The sequence below is a fragment of the Enhydra lutris genome, unplaced genomic scaffold (genome assembly GCF_002288905.1).
Source record: "Enhydra lutris kenyoni isolate GAN:26980312 unplaced genomic scaffold, ASM228890v2 scaffoldscaffold25, whole genome shotgun sequence".
NCBI classification, from domain to species: Eukaryota; Metazoa; Chordata; class Mammalia; order Carnivora; family Mustelidae; genus Enhydra; species Enhydra lutris.
In genome coordinates, this window is record NW_019154109.1 from 7517169 (window position 1) to 7535263 (window position 18095).

At 41.8% G+C, this 18095-nt stretch overlaps 1 protein-coding gene, 2 non-coding genes and 1 pseudogene across 3 annotated transcripts in view; 2 read left to right on the plus strand and 2 right to left on the minus strand.

Moving 5' to 3' along the window:
• The first annotated feature begins 3595 nt into the window (after positions 1-3595).
• TRNAK-UUU lies at positions 3596-3668 on the plus strand. Its single transcript has one exon. It is a non-coding gene; the product is annotated as a tRNA-Lys (tRNA).
• Positions 3669-3945: 277 nt separating this feature from the next.
• Positions 3946-4018, minus strand: TRNAK-UUU. The gene has a single exon. It is a non-coding gene; the product is annotated as a tRNA-Lys (tRNA).
• A 2561-nt stretch (positions 4019-6579) lies between these two features.
• On the minus strand, positions 6580-11432 carry LOC111150959 (annotated as a pseudogene).
• A 1374-nt stretch (positions 11433-12806) lies between these two features.
• The window catches only part of LOC111150994 (MDM4, p53 regulator), a 41244-nt gene continuing 35955 nt past the window's right edge, over positions 12807-18095 (plus strand). Inside the window, exon 1 of the mRNA XM_022508676.1 lies at positions 12807-12887. The gene's annotated coding sequence lies outside the window, so the exon portion shown is untranslated. The remainder of the gene's footprint in view (positions 12888-18095) is intronic.

The following is an 18095-nucleotide window of genomic DNA, read 5'->3' on the forward strand; positions in this document are numbered from 1 at the left end:
TGTTAGGCTTCTGATCTACAGAACTGTATGATAATAAACTTTTAATCTACTAAATGTGTGGTTATTTGTTATAGCAGCTATAGCAGACTAATACACCCTACAATTAGCTTTCCAGGAAGCTTCCCTAGAGCACCTGCCGAAAATGTCGAAATACACCTGAGAGATGCCTGGATTGTCACACTAATCCCACATTGTCGAAATTACTTGTCTAACTTCTTCCTGAATTGGGGAGGGGACGGAAGAATGATTAGACTATAAGCTCCTTTTTTTTTTTTTTTAAAGATTTTATTTATTTATTTAACAGACAGAGATCACAAGTAGGCAGAGAGGCAGGCAGAGAGAGAGGGGAAGCAGGCTCCTCGCTGAGCATAGAGCCCGATGTGGGGCTCCATCCCAGGACCCTGGGATCAGGGCCTGAGCTGAAGGCAGAGGCTTTAACCCATTGAGCCACCCAGGTGCCCCTAGACTATAAGCTCCTTAAGGACAAGGCAATCTCTGTTGGGTTTACCCTTGAATTTCTAAAATTAATTCATTGCCTGATCCAAAGCTGGTGTTCAGTAAATATTGGTGATGAGTGAATGAATGGGGACGCGGTTATTAGGGAGCAGGTAGTTGAAATGAATGAGAGGAGAAGGTGAGTAAATCTGTGCTGTGTTCTCTTGGGGCTCTGCTCTGGGTTAGGGTTTTTTGTTTTTGTTAAGATTTTATTTATTTGACAGAGGGAGAACACAAGCAGGGAGAGCAGCAGAGGAGGAGCAGCAGAGGGGGAGCAGCAGACTACCTACAGGAAACTGACGCGGGGCTTAACCAACTGAGCCACCCAAGTGCCGCTGGGCTAGGTAGGGTTTATCTGCAAAACAACTTTAATTGCAAAAGGCAATTGAAAAAGGAATTTAATTGCAAAAAAGGAAATTGCAAAAGGCAATGTTTGTGCCTTTTTCCTTTAAAAATCCTTCTGTAGACTTTCCACAAAAAGATCCAAATATTTTTTGAAAGGAGAATAGATGTTGGAGATGGGGTAGGTGAGCCCTGGAAATATTTAGTGGTTGATTGACTTCTTCAATCTCACTGAATCCCACTGGCTTTGACAACAGTCCTGCTTCTCTCTTATACCTTTCCAATGACCCAGGACACTTGAGGGCTGCCTGGTTCAGGAAATATTTATCCCAATGTTTGAGCTCTTGCTGCTGTCCAAGACCGTGGGGCTGCTAGCTTCCCCGTATTCTCAGAGAGGTGAGGGGTGGGAGCACCCACCAGAAACCCAGGTTGCTCTCAGTTTGAAGTTATTGGGCCAAATCACCAGAAGAGATGTCTCCAAACAACTCCTCTGTACCAGGCATCTCCCCAGTGCCTTGTAATGGTCTCAACTCCAAATGGTCTCACCTATACAGTGATGATGGAAGACTGGGTCCTCGAGTAGGCCGCTACACTTGGCATTGGTTTGGGAAGCCCCGGAAAAGCCTCCCCAAATTAAACTTTTCCTGCAAGGCCTAAATTGAATTTCACTATTAGAGATGTGCTATCTGGCTCTCAGTACAATTGGATCCAATTCACAACTACCATGTGCTTTCTCTGCCATGCATGCTGTGGGACCCTCAGGATGAGGAAGACAGGACCTCACCATGCATGTCGGTGCCCTCAAGTCCCTGTGAAAACATTTTCCACTCCAAGGTGTGACTGCTTAAGCTAACGGTTGCTGACTGTTAAGAAGACTGGGTCCAGGTAACAGATGGAGTCACTGAGAGGGGAAGGAGATGGGAGAAGGGCATTACCTTTCCTGCTCCACAACTTTTCCCAGCTCTGACACAGAGTCAATGGTGATTTTCAAAGACAGAGGAGTTTGGTGATTGGGGGGGCGGGGGCCAGGGCAGGGTGGGGTGGGAGAGGGTGGGCAAAAAGTATCCCTTTACAAATTAGTGGGGGAACATCGGAGGCTAATATTATACCATATGTTATACTAAATTGAAACAAAAACTTAATTTAAAAGGGATAGATTAGTGGGGGAATGATGCTTAAGAAATGTGGGGTGGGGTTCCCAATATAGAATCTGTGAGTTTAGACTGCCCTCTAGCGGGAGAATTAAGTTAGACAGTCTACGGAAAGTGAGAAGCTTGAAGAAACACTCCGGGGTTAGCGCTAAATTAGGTACAAGATTGCACTCCTTCCGGTGTGTGTAATGCAACGTGGGGAAAAGCCGATTTAGCTCCTGCTACCTCGGGTGGGACATTGCAATGTTAACAGGCCAGACCTTCGATTCAACTTTCAAACTTTGCATTGTCTATATGACAAAATTTTTCCTCCTTGGCTTGAAATAAACCTGTCAGTGTCAGAGGTCTCCAATCTGGCACCTCCTCTTTCTACTTCCGTTCCAGCCCTACGAGCCTGTTCACCATCCTTCAGACCCAATTTACACTCCCCACTTTCCTTCCACGATTACTGTTTTCCTTCCCACTGTGCCTAGTTTACTGCTGTAGAAATAGTAGGTACCATACATCAATAGATCAATAGACGTTTGTTGAGTTTAATCATTCCTTTGTGTTGCATTTTGAGTCTGTTCCTTCTAATCTTATTCATAGTGGGAAAGGCAATAGCGTGGTAAAACTTCCGATTTAGAAGGTATCTTACAAGTCAACCAATCAATTCCCTCATTTTATAGATGCGGAAACCCAGGCCTGCTCAGGGTCACATAATTTGTTGGTCTTCGTTCTAAAAGAATCAGACAATTGTAGGAAAGAAATCCCTCCAGCTGAGGCTGAGCTGTTTTGTTGTTCATTGTGTTCAGAAATCTCAAGTTCCCAGAAATAAAGAATGAATTCCCTTATCGGTTTTCAAAATTTCATAATCTTGTGTTCCACACCCTATGCGTCAGGGTTGATGAAACTGATTTTGGGAAAGACTAGGCTGATCTGGAGATATTTGTTCTTAATACTCCATGTTGCTCCCACTGGTACACACTAATACTGTTTTAGGAGGGCTCGTCTTGTGAGCCTGACTTGAAAACTGCAACTTGTCAGGAAGGCGAAACTCTGATCAAAACCTAAATGAAGAGTCTGAGCTCTTTTTCTCTCAATCTAAATTTGGACCCCCCCTCCCTTCCCACTGTTACTTTTATTTTCTTCTATCAGCTCATCTATTCATGAATCAAATGCATCTTTCCTTCTTTTGTGCTGAGGAATGCTAATCTAACAGCGACATCACCTAGTGAATGGAAATGTATTTTTCATTAAGGGGAAAGATACATTATTCTGGTTCTGTAGGGTCACTAAAATTAAGAGGTCCTATCAGCGATGTGATAGATGGAAGACAGAAGAATTGTAATAAAAAGGTTGCAACTCTGTGTCTGAAAATTTAAAGTTGGTTGCCTTGTCTTGTAAGTTACTACTGTTTCCTTTCAGTTTTGTAGATATTGGCAATTGAGCAAACATGAAATATGAGAGAACTCGAAGAACGCATGTCTTAAGTAAATTGAGAAAAAAATAGGAAAGTGGATGTTTTCCCTCACTGTGCTGAAAGAATTATTTTAAAGGTATTTCGCCAGAGAAATAACTTATTAGAATTATATCAAGTAAATAGAAGAACAATCCTTTCCAAGAGCGCCCGGATAGCTCAGTCGGTAGAGCATCAGACTTTTAATCTGAGGGTCCAGGGTTCAAGTCCCTGTTCGGGCGTTTGTGGCTTTTGCCCCTCATTTACATTACCGAATATTACCATACGAAATTCTTGAGGTAAGACGTACTTCTACTTCAAAATGAAATCATTTTATCATTGCTTTTAGAATATGCAAGATAAATGTGTTCTCAGGGAAGAAAAAACTGACTACGCAAAATTACTTAATTTTTTAGCGAATATGGAGGTTTTTGTACAGTGGTTTCTCATTGAGTCGGAGTTTGTGTTTCTCGGCTTGTTAAAAATTGAAAGAAAAAAAATGCAAAAGTTAAAGACGAGCGCCCGAACAGGGACTTGAACCCTGGACCCTCAGATTAAAAGTCTGATGCTCTACCGACTGAGCTATCCGGGCTCTCACGAGGAAGTGCCCCAACTACAATGCCTTACATAAGAATAAAGAACCTTGTGTAATTGATTTCTCAACCTACGTTTTGTGAAACTGTTTTAAACCCAAGAAAGCTCCGGATTCCTACAAGAAAGAGAAACAGAAGACCTCAATCAGGCACTTTTCACCAGCATTAGCAGCTACTTCAGAATTGCGAGGTGTTTCTGCGCTCAATAACCATTATGATGTAGGCTTCTTTGATTTGTAACTTCTCTCCAGGATTAAGAGAACGAGAGGTGTATCACTTTCGAAGGGTTGTAGTGGCATCAGATCTATTTTACTATTGATAATAGGGTGGATATCAGTTCTAAAACCGACCTGACAAGAGAAACGTAAATAAGAGAGTCCAGGAGAGAATATAAATATACTGCTCAGAAGCCGCTGGGTTGAACTGCGGCGTTTGGAGTGGGAGAAAGGATCCTGCAGAGGGATAGTGTGGTTGTCCTGTAAATCCCTTAAAGGCGTCCAAGTAATTTTTAAGTGACGCAAACCTGGGAGGAAGTCCCCAGCCGAGACCCTGGGGGCCGAAGCCCTGCAAGCCAGAGAGACAGGAAAGCAGAGAGATTTCACGGAGGCTCTCCTCTTCCGCAGCCATCGGCAATCTGAGCGTTGCCTTCTGCTACAGGGCTGGCCTTGAGAGTCACCCGCCATGGGGCTGAGGGTGGGACGTAAAAGAATTTCTGTTAGCTGATGTTGCTTTCCCTTCTTGGCATCTGCTTAATTCCAGCGCTTTAGAGGTGATAGTTCTGGCCCAGAAATTTCACTTGTAGGCATCTCTCCTAAAGAAATCATCAGGGTTGTATACAAAGACTTGATTACAGGAAAGATCATCATGGCATATTAATTGGAAAATATTGCAAATGACATAATGGCTATACAAAGTGTGATACAGCCTTCATGCATGGAATATTATGTAGCTATTAATAATCATGCTATAGGAGAATACAACCTGGGAAAATTGCAAAATATTGTTAAGTTAGGAAGTATTTCAAAGCAATTCGTGTATTTCAAAAAATTCATGCATATATGTCCATTGAAAAACTGAAAGGATCACTATATTTCTACATAAAGCCTGGGTTCTGAATTTAGGTCCCCTTTCTGAAACCTTACTTCCAAAAAAAAAGAAAAAAAAAACAACACACACAAAAAAACCCCCCACAAACCACCCAACCAACAAACAAACAAAACTTACACCATGTGTTCTTGAGCAAGCTACTTCTCTGTGTCTCCGGACAATAGAATAACTGTGAGAATTCCTAAGATAGTTTATATAAATTGTTTGGAATGGTGTCTGACAAGAAATGAACAATCATGAAGTCACATAAAGACCGTGGCAAAGACGTAACAAGAACAGACTACAGATTTTGCTCTTTCTAGCATTCTAACACTATCTACACTTCAAACCAACATATTTTTAACAATTATTTTCTTATCAAATTAGTTTCAGGTGCACAACATAACGATTCTGTATTTGTAATCATTGCAAAATGATCACCACAGTAAGTCTAGTGAACGTGTCACCACACACAGTAACGAGTTTTTTTTTCTTATGATGGGAACTTTCAAGATCTCCTCTTTTAGCAACTTTCAAATATGCACTACAGCATTATTAACTATAATGACCCTTTAACATATTTGACTGGATTAGGGGGAGATGTAGAGAATTTTGAAAGCTGACTATATTGAGTTAATTTCAGACAAAAAGAATCACTTTATCCCCTAAGTAAAGGGGAATTATTAAAAGTTTGGCTCATTTACGTTCCAATTTCCCCCTCAAAGGAGCACACATTAGATTTCATTCGTGCTACAATAAAAATGACAAGGACTACCACATCAAATATTCTCTGTAAGAATCACATTGCCACGATTAACCAACTGCCCAGAGCTAATGGTAAAATAGTTTCTAAAATCGGCTGTGTGCAGACAGAATGCTTAGTCATTAAGTTAGGAATATTAGATGGCATTTCCTTGGCTCAAAACTCTTTGATTCTCCCCATTACTTTACTGAGTAAAACATGGAACTTTTTAGAGCAGCATTCAAAATCCTCCACAATCTGGCCCCAGCTTACTTTGCTGGCATTCCACACCAGTTTCAATATAAATATAATGCAAACCACGATTGTTATTTAAAATTTTCTGGTAGCCACATTAAAAAAAGTAAAAAGAAACAGATGAAATTAATTTTAATTATATATTTGATTCAACCCAATATATCCAAAATATCATCATTTTGACATGTAATCAGTATAAAACATTATTTGTTTAAAAGTATTTTACTTATTTGACAGAGAAAGAGGGAACACAAGCAGGGGAAGTGGGAGAGGGAGAAGCCGGCTTCCCACTGAGCAGGGAGCCTGATGCAGGGCTCCATCCCAGCACCCTGGGATCATGACCTGAGCTGAAGGCAGATGCTTAATGCCTGAGCCATCCAGGCACCCTTCAATATAAAGCATTATTAATGGGATAATTTACAGTATTTTTTCCTAAGTCTTTTTTCTTTTTTTTTGATGGTAGCACGCTAGGACTTATTAAACTATGCCTAAGTACAGGCACTGGGGTTCGCCCATGGTGCTCTTGATGTATAAAGCCTGGATGTTCTGCTAATTCTTGAGCAATAATGCCAGGAAATTGACAGCTAAGTGAATGTTGTACATGAGCTCATCATCTGTCATCCTCCCGTGGCCAACGGTCACTGCCGGACACAGCACATTCTTCATCTGGAATTTGATGATTGATTTCACTTCATCCACTTTGGCCGCCATGTTCTCACTGTTGGTCAGCAAGGAAGGGAACTTGCCAGGATTCTTCGGGCCCAGGCCCAGGATTCATGGGATCTGCTCAATCAGAGAGTCTGAAGCCAAAAAGGCGTCATGCTTCTTGGCCAGCTTCTTGACTAATTTTTTATTCTTGTTGAGTTTCTTCAGTGCCTCAGTGTCCATGTGGGGAATATCCACAGCCTTGGACTCATCACAGGGCTACTGGTTCCTCAAAACACATATGGAGAACTTGGGTCGGGGAGTGGACTTAAGCCAGATGGTGCCTGGAAAGCATTTGTCTTTGTAAGGGTCATCGTTCCTCAGGCTGATCTACAGCTCCACCATCTCCAAAAACTTGGGCACTTGCCCTGGTTCCCATGCAGGACTTCCTGCACCGCCTTGTACAGAGTGTCTCTGGAGACTCTGCTGCTCATGGTTCCTCCAGCTGCAGTAACTGGAAAGAAGTCCTACTAAGTTAGTCTTTGAACTCTGATGAGTATTTTATACTTAGAGCACATTTTATTTTTTTTATTTTTTAAAGATTTTATTTATTTATTTGACAGAGAGAGATCACGAGTAGACAGAGAGGCAGGCAGAGAGAGAGAGAGAGAGAGAGGGAAGCAGGCTCCCCGCCGAGCAGAGAGCCCGATGCGGGACTTGATCCCAGGACCCTGAGATCATGACCTGAGCCGAAGGCAGCGGCCTAACCCACTGAGTCACCCAGGCGCCCCCTTAGAGCACATTTTAATTTGGACTAGTCACATTTCAAGCCCTGTGTGGCTGGTGGATATTATATTGGACAGTGGGATTCAATCCCGTGGCCAGTCTTTTACTCAGTAACCAACCCTTCGATCAAAGTAGATTCTTTTCAGTTTTGAGACTGGCTCTCTTCTAAATTCATCATCCGTTTCCTCTCCTCATTATTTGTGCCATGTTTCTTCAAACGACTTCTCCCGATTCTGCCTCTTGAAATCCTATTCATTTTTTAAGATCCCACTCAAATGATTCCTCTTTTACAAAGCCTTCAATGATTGTGTTAAATAGGAAGGAAAGAGTAACCCAAGAGAAGCTCTTGGATTAGAGATAGGCTCATAATCAGTTTACAGATTCAGTAATAGAGTCACACATTTTATTTTTCAAATTGAAAAAACTAAAATTGGATCTCCACATTATAACATGCACAAAAATCAACTCTGAATGAGTTTAAGGCCTAAATGTTAAAAGTGAATCTTTAGAACTTTTAGGAGAGAGTATACAATAGTATCTTTATGACCTCAAAACAGGGAAGAATCTCTTAAATTTAAAAAAAAAAAGGAAATGAAACATAAAATAATAATAAATCTGACTTCATTTAAAAAACTCCTGTTCAAGGGCACCTGGGTGGCTCAGTTGATTAAGCGTCTGCCTCTGGCTCAGGTCATGATCCCAGGGTCCTGGGATCAAGCCCCACATTGGGCTCCCCGCTCGGCAGGAGCCTGCTTTTCCCTCTCCCTCTGCTGCTCCCCCTGCTTGTGCTTTCTCTCTCTCTGTCAAATAAATAAATAAAATCTTCAAAAACAAAACAATACAAAAGAACTCCTGTTCATCAAAAGACATTAAAAAAGTTGAAAAAATGTTATAGATTTGAAGATTTATTTGTGGTACATAGAATCAAGAAGGATTACTATCCAGATTGCATAGAGAACTCCTACAAATCAGTAAGGAAAAGACAAACCAATAGAAAAATGGGCAAAAGATATGGACAGGCAATTCACAGGCGAGCAATCATGGTCAATAGATATGCAAAAATGCATTTTTTTCATATTTTCATATAAATCAAACCACCATGAGAAATTCTCACATCTATCACATTGTTTTTTTTTTTTAAATAATCTGACAATACCAAGGATTGGCAAAGATGTGGATCAACAGAATCCTTTTTTTTTAATTGCTGCACTTCTAGCTTATTTTTTTAATTTAAATTTTGTTAGTTAACATACATTGTAACATTGGTGTCAGGAGTAGAATTCAGTGGTCCATCATTACATACGACACCCAGTACTCATCACAACAAGTGCCCTCTTTAACCCCTCACCATCTAGTCCTCCCCCCACCCACCTCCCTCCAACAACCCTCAGTTGTTCTCTATCGTTAAGAGTCTCTTATGGCTTCTTAGCGAAATAAGTCAATCGGAGAAAGACAACTATCATATGATCTCCCTGATATGAGGAAGTGGAGATGCAACGTTGGGGGTTTGGGGGGTAGGAAAAGAATAAATGAAACAAGATGGGATTGGGAGGGAGACAAACCGTAAGAGACTCTTAATCTCACAAAACAAACTGAGGGTAGCGGGGGTGGGGGGGTGGGGGGAGAGGGGTAGGGAGAGGATGGTGGGGTTATGGACATTGGGGAGGGTATGTGCTATGGTGAGTGCTGTGAAGTGTGTAAACCTGGCGATTCACAGACCTGTACCCCTGGGACTAATAATACATTATATGTTTATAAAAAAATAAAAAAAATAATTTAAAAAGAAGAGTCTCTTATGGCTTGTTTCCCTCTCCTTTTTCTCTTTCCCTCCTTCCATATGTTCATCTGTTTTCTTTCTTAAATTCCACATATGAGTGAGATCATATGGTATTTGTCTTTCTCTGACTGATTTCCCTTGGCATAATATAAATATACTCTAGCTTCATCAACCTCATTGTAAATGGCAAGATTTCTTTTCTTTTCTTTTCTTTTCTTTTTTTTTTTTTGGTGGCTGAATAATATTCCGTGTGTGTGTGTGTGTGTGTGTGTGTGTGTATCGCATCTTCTTTATCTGTTCATCAGCCGATGGACACTTGGGCTCTTTCCATAGTCTCGCTATTGTTGATAATGTGAGTAATAAATCTTATACACACCCATCAGGAGCGTATACTGCTACAACCACTTTGGAGAGCACTGTTTTATGATCTGATAGCACTGATAATGTGTTTGTGACCCGAGAGTTCTACTCCCTAGAGTGCACAAGTACAAGAATGTTGATGGAAGCATTGTAACAGCAAACTATTGGAAAAACCCAAGTATCTATTGAAGGAGGAGATGAATAAAAAAATGTGGTGCATTCATTACTGTTATGCGCTGAATTGTGTCCCCCCACCTCCAGATTACTATGTTGAAGTCTTAACCCCTGAGCACCTCATAATGTGACCCTATTTGGAGACAGATCTTTTACAGGGGTGATTAAGGTAGAATGAAGTCATATGGGTGGGTCCTATTGGCTGGTGTCCTTATAAGAAGACATTAGGATGCAGACAACTTACAGACCAAGAGGGGAGGACAAAACAAGAAGGCAGCCACGTGCAAGCCAAGGAGAAGTATCTAAATTAACCAAATTTGCCAATATCTTGATCTTTTACTTCTAGCACCCAGAACTGTGAGAAAACACATTTCTATTGTTTGAGTCACCCAGTCTGTGGCATTTTGTGATGGCGGCCCTAGAAAAATCACAATTACTATATAACAACGAATTACACAATTCAATATATTACTATACAACATTACTAAACAATATTGAAAATTAACTACACATGATTTAACATTGTGGAACTTCACAATGATCAGCAAAAATGTAAGTTGCTCTAGAATACATACAGTTTGATGCCATTTATAAACATTTTAAAAGCATGAAATATTTTTAAGGAATATATACCTCTAAAGAGGTTGATGGCAGGGGTAAATAGTTCAGAATTCAGAATTTTTCTCAGAATTCAGAATTCAGAATAGAATATTCAAATTCAGAATAGTTCTCTTTGGAGTTGAAGGAGGGAGATGCCATAGGAGAATGGACTATGGGAAACTTTTTTGTAATAGGTAAAATACAAAGGAAATAGGTAAATAGGAAATATTTACCTACAAAGGAAGAGTGGGGGGGAAAGGAGATTATATTCTTCTTTATACCTTTTTCTATGTGTGAAGTAGTTCACTGTAATTTTTTAGGAAAGGCTATAGATTAAGAACATTGACTTCTGGTTCCTTTAGAACGCCTAGGGGGCTCTAGAAAAATCATCTGATTTAGCCATTTTATTTACCGACTGGGAACCTGAAGAACTGCGTAAATTTCTGGTTTCTAGAAATAGCTAGACTAAACCCAGATTTCCTGTCTCGTTATTAAATAAACGGTTTTTTGAGTATAGTTCTTAGAGAAGGAAGTGGTGATCACTGAGTCAATTATGAGCTTGTTAAGCTAATTTCATTTTCTTTTTTGGTAAGTTCACTCGACAAGAAGAAATGCTCTAGTTACAGTTTATTTTCACTACAGCAATTCATTCGATGAAGTTTTATGAAGTTCTTGGGAAAGGATAGTGAAATATTTCCAGATATTGACGACCATTAGGTAGGATCATTAGTGGTTTAAGAACAACATTTGAAGATGAATGATTAATCATGGATCAACATCAACCATGAGGGGAAAAGCTCTATTCTTAACCATGTCCTATTCAACATATCTATCAAGACTTTCAATAAAGATGAATTAAATATGTTGATCAAAATTTTGCAAAATGCCAAAGTAAAAGAGCTAATCTCTCTTGACCTTCCAGGCAAGGTTAACCGCACTTACCACATTCTCTTTATCTGGACTGTCTGAATCCTCCACTAGACAGATCACAGGAGTTACTTGCTTTGGAATCTTCTAGGTTGGTGCTTGGCACACAGTAGGTGTTCAACAAATGTTTGTTGATCTTAAACAAAATGAGTTGCCAGACAGGATCATAATTCCAAGAGTCCAGGAGACAGAAGGAAGAGACCTAAACTAACCAGATATTATTTAAAAGATACAAAGTACTGCTTGGGAATTTAAAAAAAAATACTAAAATTAATTGCAGAAAAAAGAGAGAAGCAGTTGAGAGTGGTTCATCTAAAAAAGCCCCTCCCCTCTATTTTTTGAGAGGTGGCTGCTAACTTCAAGCTCTTTCAGAGCAACTGTGAAAAAGGAATTAATTCTTCAGCTCATTTACAGAAATCTGGATCTCCCAGCTATACGGAAGTTTATGCCAGAAATAGAGCAAGGTGCAATGTGCCAAATAAGGGAGGTCATTGCCCCATTTTCTCTAACATGGGTCTGTACCCAGTCCGGGGAGCCACATTTTAAACAGTACAAACAGGTACTTGTTCAGAACATGGTGACCAGGGTGGCTTGAAGCCATGTCGAGTAAGAAATAGCTGAAGGCTGTGAGGGGATTTTTAGCTTGCAGAAAAACAAGTGATAGGGTTAGGGATGGAACATGAGAACTGTCTTCAAATGACTGATTAGTAGTCATTTTATGAAGAATGACTCATTATTCTGTTCTCCCAAGTATATAACCGAAACCAAGAGAAATTGCAAAGTAACATACTTCAGCTCAGAAAATCCTCTAACATTTAGAATGATCCCGAAATAAATGAAGTTATTTGAGTGGGATAATACCATTTGGCACCGGCAGAGGTGGAAGTCGGCCAACCTGAGAGGTCATCAGGTTGTATGATCCAAAGAAGCCCCACCTCCCGGTTTTTTGCACTTCTTTCAGCATTTACCACGTGTCTTGAGTTAGTCGTGTATATTCTAGTCCTATCTCCCCCAATTAGCGACAACGCTAACATGTTCTTTGCCCTCTTCAGCCACCACTTCTGGGGAGTTAAGAGTGAATATTCAAGTCAACTGTGAGGAAAATGGTGGTTATTGGAAGAGCAAAAGGCTGTCTTTGACTATGCTATTAGGTTTCTCCCTTCCTTGATTTTTGATTTCCTAGGACACGTCTGTGAATACCGTCAGACTCTGCGAGCTCCTGAAACGTTCTCTCACAACTCAGTCTTCCAAGACCTGCGACTCTCTCTCTCTGGACTGGGCTCTACTCTATGGCAGGGAGAGCCCAGCCCTTCTACCTTTCTAGCACTCCAGGGGAACCTCTATGGTTTCCGGAGGCCTCACCGGAAGCCCTTGTACGAGACGGGTTCAGGAGGCCGGAAATTGCGCTCTCTCTACTCGCCGTTTCAAAATGCTGCTGAGGCCTTCGGGCCTGTGACTGACGTCCCCTCCCCCCACCCGGGCTCGGCGGGGGAGCGACTCATGGAGCGGGCTTAAGGTGTGGCTCTTGGGTTTCGGCTGCCGGGTCCCCAGCGGCTGGGGGCCGGAGGTGGAGAGCGGGGAGCGGGCGGTGGCGCGGCCAGTTCGGTGGACCTCGGAGCTGGGGCGGCGGGCGGGTGGAGCTTGAAGCATGGGTGGCGGCGTTGGGACGGTCGTGCCGGGCTGAAGAAGGGCTGGTGGGGGAAGGGTTCTGCGCTGAGGCCCCGCGGAAGGTAAAAATGGAGGTGCAGTGACGTGCTTGCTACCGTTCGGCCACCAAGTTACAAACCTCGACTCGAAGTGGTCGGTGGACGATGTTTAACTGGACGCAACATTGGAAACCTACTGAGGCCCTTTGGAGGAAATAGTGGCCACAGGGGGCTGGGGGGAAGAGGGACATTGATGTGTCTCAAGATTTGAAGGTAGTCACTTTCAGGTCTGCGCACCATCTGTGTCCGAGGCGCTCGAGTGCCAGTTTGAAGAGGGCTCATTTCGGGACCACACCCAGACCCGCCCAAGCAGAACATCCGGAGTTGGGGCTGGGGAAAATACGTACTTTATAAACGGCCGACCGTCCAGTGGATCCCCCCCCGGATTTCGATAAACCACTCTTAAAGCGACACCTGCAGAACATGCTGTTGCTTTTCCCTGTCATCGGGGAAACGCTGTGTTGGTTAGGCAGCTCCTCCACCCGGAACAGGTCACCTGTCAAAGGTACTTAGTACCTTGGGTGTTAAGTATTCCTACATCTCAGTTTAGGTTTTGTCTCCTCCCTCCTCATACCTTCCTGACACCCAAAAGATAATTCAGTTTAAAAGTATTTATTTCAGAATATTTTGTTTCACACACTACTGGTCAGGATCACAGATTTTTGTAGTTTATTTAAAAAAAAAAAAGTGTGTCTGAAGTTAAAAAAAAAAAAAAAAGCACAGAATACAGAAGCGTGTAAAGTTTAACTGTTCATTCACCCTAACCGGTTCTCTCCTCAGGCTAGCTGCTGTTAACTGCTTGATGACGTCCTTCCTGACTTTTTGCTACAGTACTCGCATTTTTAAACAACAGTGGGGTCATTTTGTATGCATTGTTATGCACCTTAAGTTTTTAAGATAACACCAGGGACAGCTTTCCATCAAATATAGAGGTCATACTTTTCTTTTAAACACGTGCATAGTGTTGTTTTAGAGGGTTGTGCAACAGTTTCCTTAGCCAGTTCCCCACGGATGGAGTTTTAAGTTGTTCCAGGCACATTGTTTTGCAAACTGTGCTGGAGTATACTCTTGCTACACGCTTTACCTGCGTAGGTGTGTTACAGATTTGGTAGGAACTAAACATCTGAATAGTACAGTAGTTTTTTTTTTTAAGTTTTTATTACTCTCAAATATGTAGTTGAAAGAAAATCAGACAGTAATGTTTAGTAGAGGTCCTTAGGGCTTTAAAGAGTTACGAATGATTAATCCTGCTAAATTCTGACAAGTTTTTAATTGAATTAGTCTTAAAATCACAGTTGTCTTCAGAGGTAGAGATTTAAAGATGAGGTGGAGTCTGTTGGACTAAGTGTAGGGTAAAAACCACTCTTCCAGCATCACCAAGAGATGAGTGAACTGCTCTCTGATTTCAGCCTAGTAGACAACACAAATAAAAAAATGTGGTAAGTGGTAATAGAGGGGCTCTGGTGCCATCAGCTTCCCTTGGAGTGTCAGAAAGCCTCGGCCGAGGAAGTGACTTTTGACCTAGGTAGAAGAATAAGAATTTCAATAGAAAATATATCACAGAAGAGGAAAAAGGACAGGTGCTTGATGATATCTGAAATCCAAAGGCAGTGGATTTCAAACTTTTTAAAACCATGGTTTGGTTTTTTAAACCAAAACTTAAAAATAAGTTTTATATTGTGGCCCGGTACATATAGGAGGGGGAATGGTTAAGAACTCTGGCTCTTCAGCCAGAGTGGTTGGACTCTAAGACCATTTTTGGCAAGTTATCTTCCTCTCTGCCTCAGTTTCTCCTTTGAAAATGAGGACAATAGTATATCTACCTGATAGGATCTCTGTAAGGATTGAATGAGTTGTTGCCAAAATTAAAAAAAAGTTACTGCTTTAAAGAGTGCCTCATACAAAGGTGCTTAACCATTTTGTGTTGGCTGTTTTCAATAACAGAAACAGGCTCCACAAGAACAAAACTTCCTTTGTTATTTACTTTTATTTTCTATTCTCTTCTATTTCATTAATGGAGGGAGCAGTTAAGACTCACTGGGTACAACTTGTAGTTTGAAAAACTCAGTACTAAAAACACCTAGGAGGTAAATGTTAAAAGGACTTGACCCATTGAAGAAACTGAGTTCATCATTCGTCATGGTGGGGATTGAATGGTGGAAGTGGAAACTTGGAGAAGAGTACCACGCAGGATTGGAGACAGTAATTTGGAGACCAGCTCATGCACACATACCCAGTGAGGGGAGGAGAGTCTGGAAATGGACGTGCATCCTGAGTCAGTTCTACAGGCCCATGTGTCATAGTCCTTCACTCTTCAAATGCACTGAAAAAGAGGGTAGTTTGGCCTGCCCTGGGATATCCTTACTTCTGCTGTACTGTGGAATGAAGTGGTGGAATTGGCTTCTCTTTCTTTACTTTTTTTTTTTTTTTTTTAAGATTTTATTTATTTGAGAGAGAGTGTGCAAGAGGGAAGGGAAGAGAAAGAGGGAGAAGCAGACTCTGCACTGAGCAGGGAGCCAGAAGTGGGGCTTGATCCCAGAACCCAGGGATCATGACCTGAGTTGAAGGCAGGTGCTTAACTGACTGAGCCACCCAGGTGCCCCATGGCTTCCCTGTCAATAAACCCATCTCTCTTGAGGAAGAGTCCTTTGGGTTATTTTATTTATTATTTTTTTAAGTTGAATACAGTTAACACATGATGTCACGTTCGTTTTAGGTATATCTGTAGTGGTTTGACAGCTCTATCCATTATGCTGTGCTTAGGCAAGTGCAGCTCCTGTCGCCGCACAGCGCTAGTACAATACCACTGACTAGATTTCCTGTATTGTACCTTTTATCTTTGTGACTTACTCATTCCATAACCTGTATTCCCACTTCCCTTCACCCATTTTTGCCTGTCCCTCCACCACCTCCTCTCTGGCAACCGTCAGTTTGTTCCAGGGAGAGGTTTTTTTTTTTTTTTTTGAAAGCAAGAAAACTGCACAAAGAACTTTTATCCCTCATTCACTTAAAAGTAGGCAAATTCTTTTCACCTTTTTTTTTTTTAGAAGATTTTATTTATTTATTTGACAGAGATCACAAATAGGCAGAGAGGCAGGCAGAGAGAGAGGGGGGAGCAGGCTCCCTGCTGAGCAGAGAGCCTGATTCGGGGCTCGATCCCAGGACCCAGGGATCATGACCTGAGCTGAAGGCAGAGGCTTTAACCCACTGAGCCACCCAGGTGCCCCTCTTGCCAGCTTTTTTTTTTTTTAAGATTTTATTTATTTATTTGACAGAGATCACAAGTAGGCAGAGAGGCAGGCAGAGAGAGAGGAACGGAAGCAGGCTTCCTGCTGAGCAGAGAGCCCGATGTGATGCGGGGCTCGATCCCAGGACCCTGAGATCATGACCTGAGCCGAAGGCAGTGGCTTAACCCACTGAGCCACCCAGGCGCCCCTCTTGCCAGCTTTTTAAAGCGATTTTTAAATTTATTTGAGAGAGAGCAGAGCAAGAGAGAGCCCAGGTGGTGGGGAGGAGGGGCCGAGGGAGCCCCAGACTCCAGGGAGCCAGATGGGCTTGATCCCAAGACACTGCAGATCGTGACCTGTGCCGCAGGCCTACGCTTAATTGACTGAGCCACCCACGTGTTGTTCTTTTCAGCTATTTATTTATCTATCTATCTATTTATTTATTTTTTTGACAGAGACACAGCAAGGGCGGGAACACAAGCAAGGGGAGTGGGAGAGGGAGAAGCAGGCCCCTGCTCTATATGGGACTTGATTTTAGGACCCTGGGATCATGACCCAAGCCAAAGGCAGACTCAAGGACTCCGCCACCTAGGTGCCCCTCTTTTCAGTTTTTTATACTTATTTCTAAGGTTTATTATTAGCTGGAAAGAAACATTTCCAGAGAGCCAAAGCAGCACCAGTTAATAATGTAGATTCTTTTTTGTAACTGAGTATTTTCTGAGTACTCGTTTTTCAAGATGTAATAGATAATGGAATTTTTGTGATTTTTTTTTTAAGATTTTATTTATTTATTTGGCAGAGAGAGAAATCCCAAGTAGGCAGAGAGGCAGAGGGGGAAACAGGCTCCCTGCTGAGCAGAGAGCCCTGTGCGGGGCTTGATCCCAGGACCCCGAGATCATGACCTGAGCCGAAGGCAGAGGCTTAACCCACTGAGCCACTCAGGCGCCCCTATTTTTCTCAATTTCTTAGTGAAGTATTTTAAAGCATATCACACAGTGTCAGTTTACCTTTAAATATGTTAGAATGTATTTCTTATCAGGTCAGGATTTTTTTAAAAATGGCCACAGTGCCTTTTTACTATAATTAACAGTTTCTTAATATCTACTATCTAGTACATAATTCAACATTTTATGATTGTTTAGGGAAAAGTGGCATTTACAGATAGTTTCTTTGAATCAGGACTTGAATGAACAAGGTCTGCATACTGTATTAAGTTTATGTTTTTTTAAGCCTAAGTAATGGTCTCCCCATTTAACCATAACCCCCCACCCTCCCCGCCCCACCATCTGAGATCTTGTAGCATTTCCTACATTCTGGGTTTGGCTAATTATTTGCTTTTTTTTTTTTAAAAGATTTTATTTTTTTGACACACACAGAAATCACAAGCAGGCATAGAGGCAGGCAGAGAGAGATAGAGGAGGAAACAGGCTCCCTGCTCAGCAGAGAGCCCGATGTGGGGCTCGATCCTAGGACCCTGAGATCATGACCTGAGCCGAAGGCAGAGGCTTTAACCCACTGAGCCACCCAGGCGCCCCTAATTATTTGCTTTTGATATTAATTCCTTTATCCTTCGTTGTTCCTATAAGCAGGTAGTTAACTAGTAGATGTAGAAGCTTGATTAGTTGTTTTTTTTTTGTCGAGAATACGTTACAGGAGGTAGGAGGTTCTGGGTGCTTCCTCTTGCTTTCCATCAAGAAGTACAGGATGCAAATGACCGTCTTTTAGAGAGGTTTGTCAGTGGTCAAGTATTCTTGGCCTTCTCCCTGTGTTTTAAAGTTCCCCCTTCCCAAG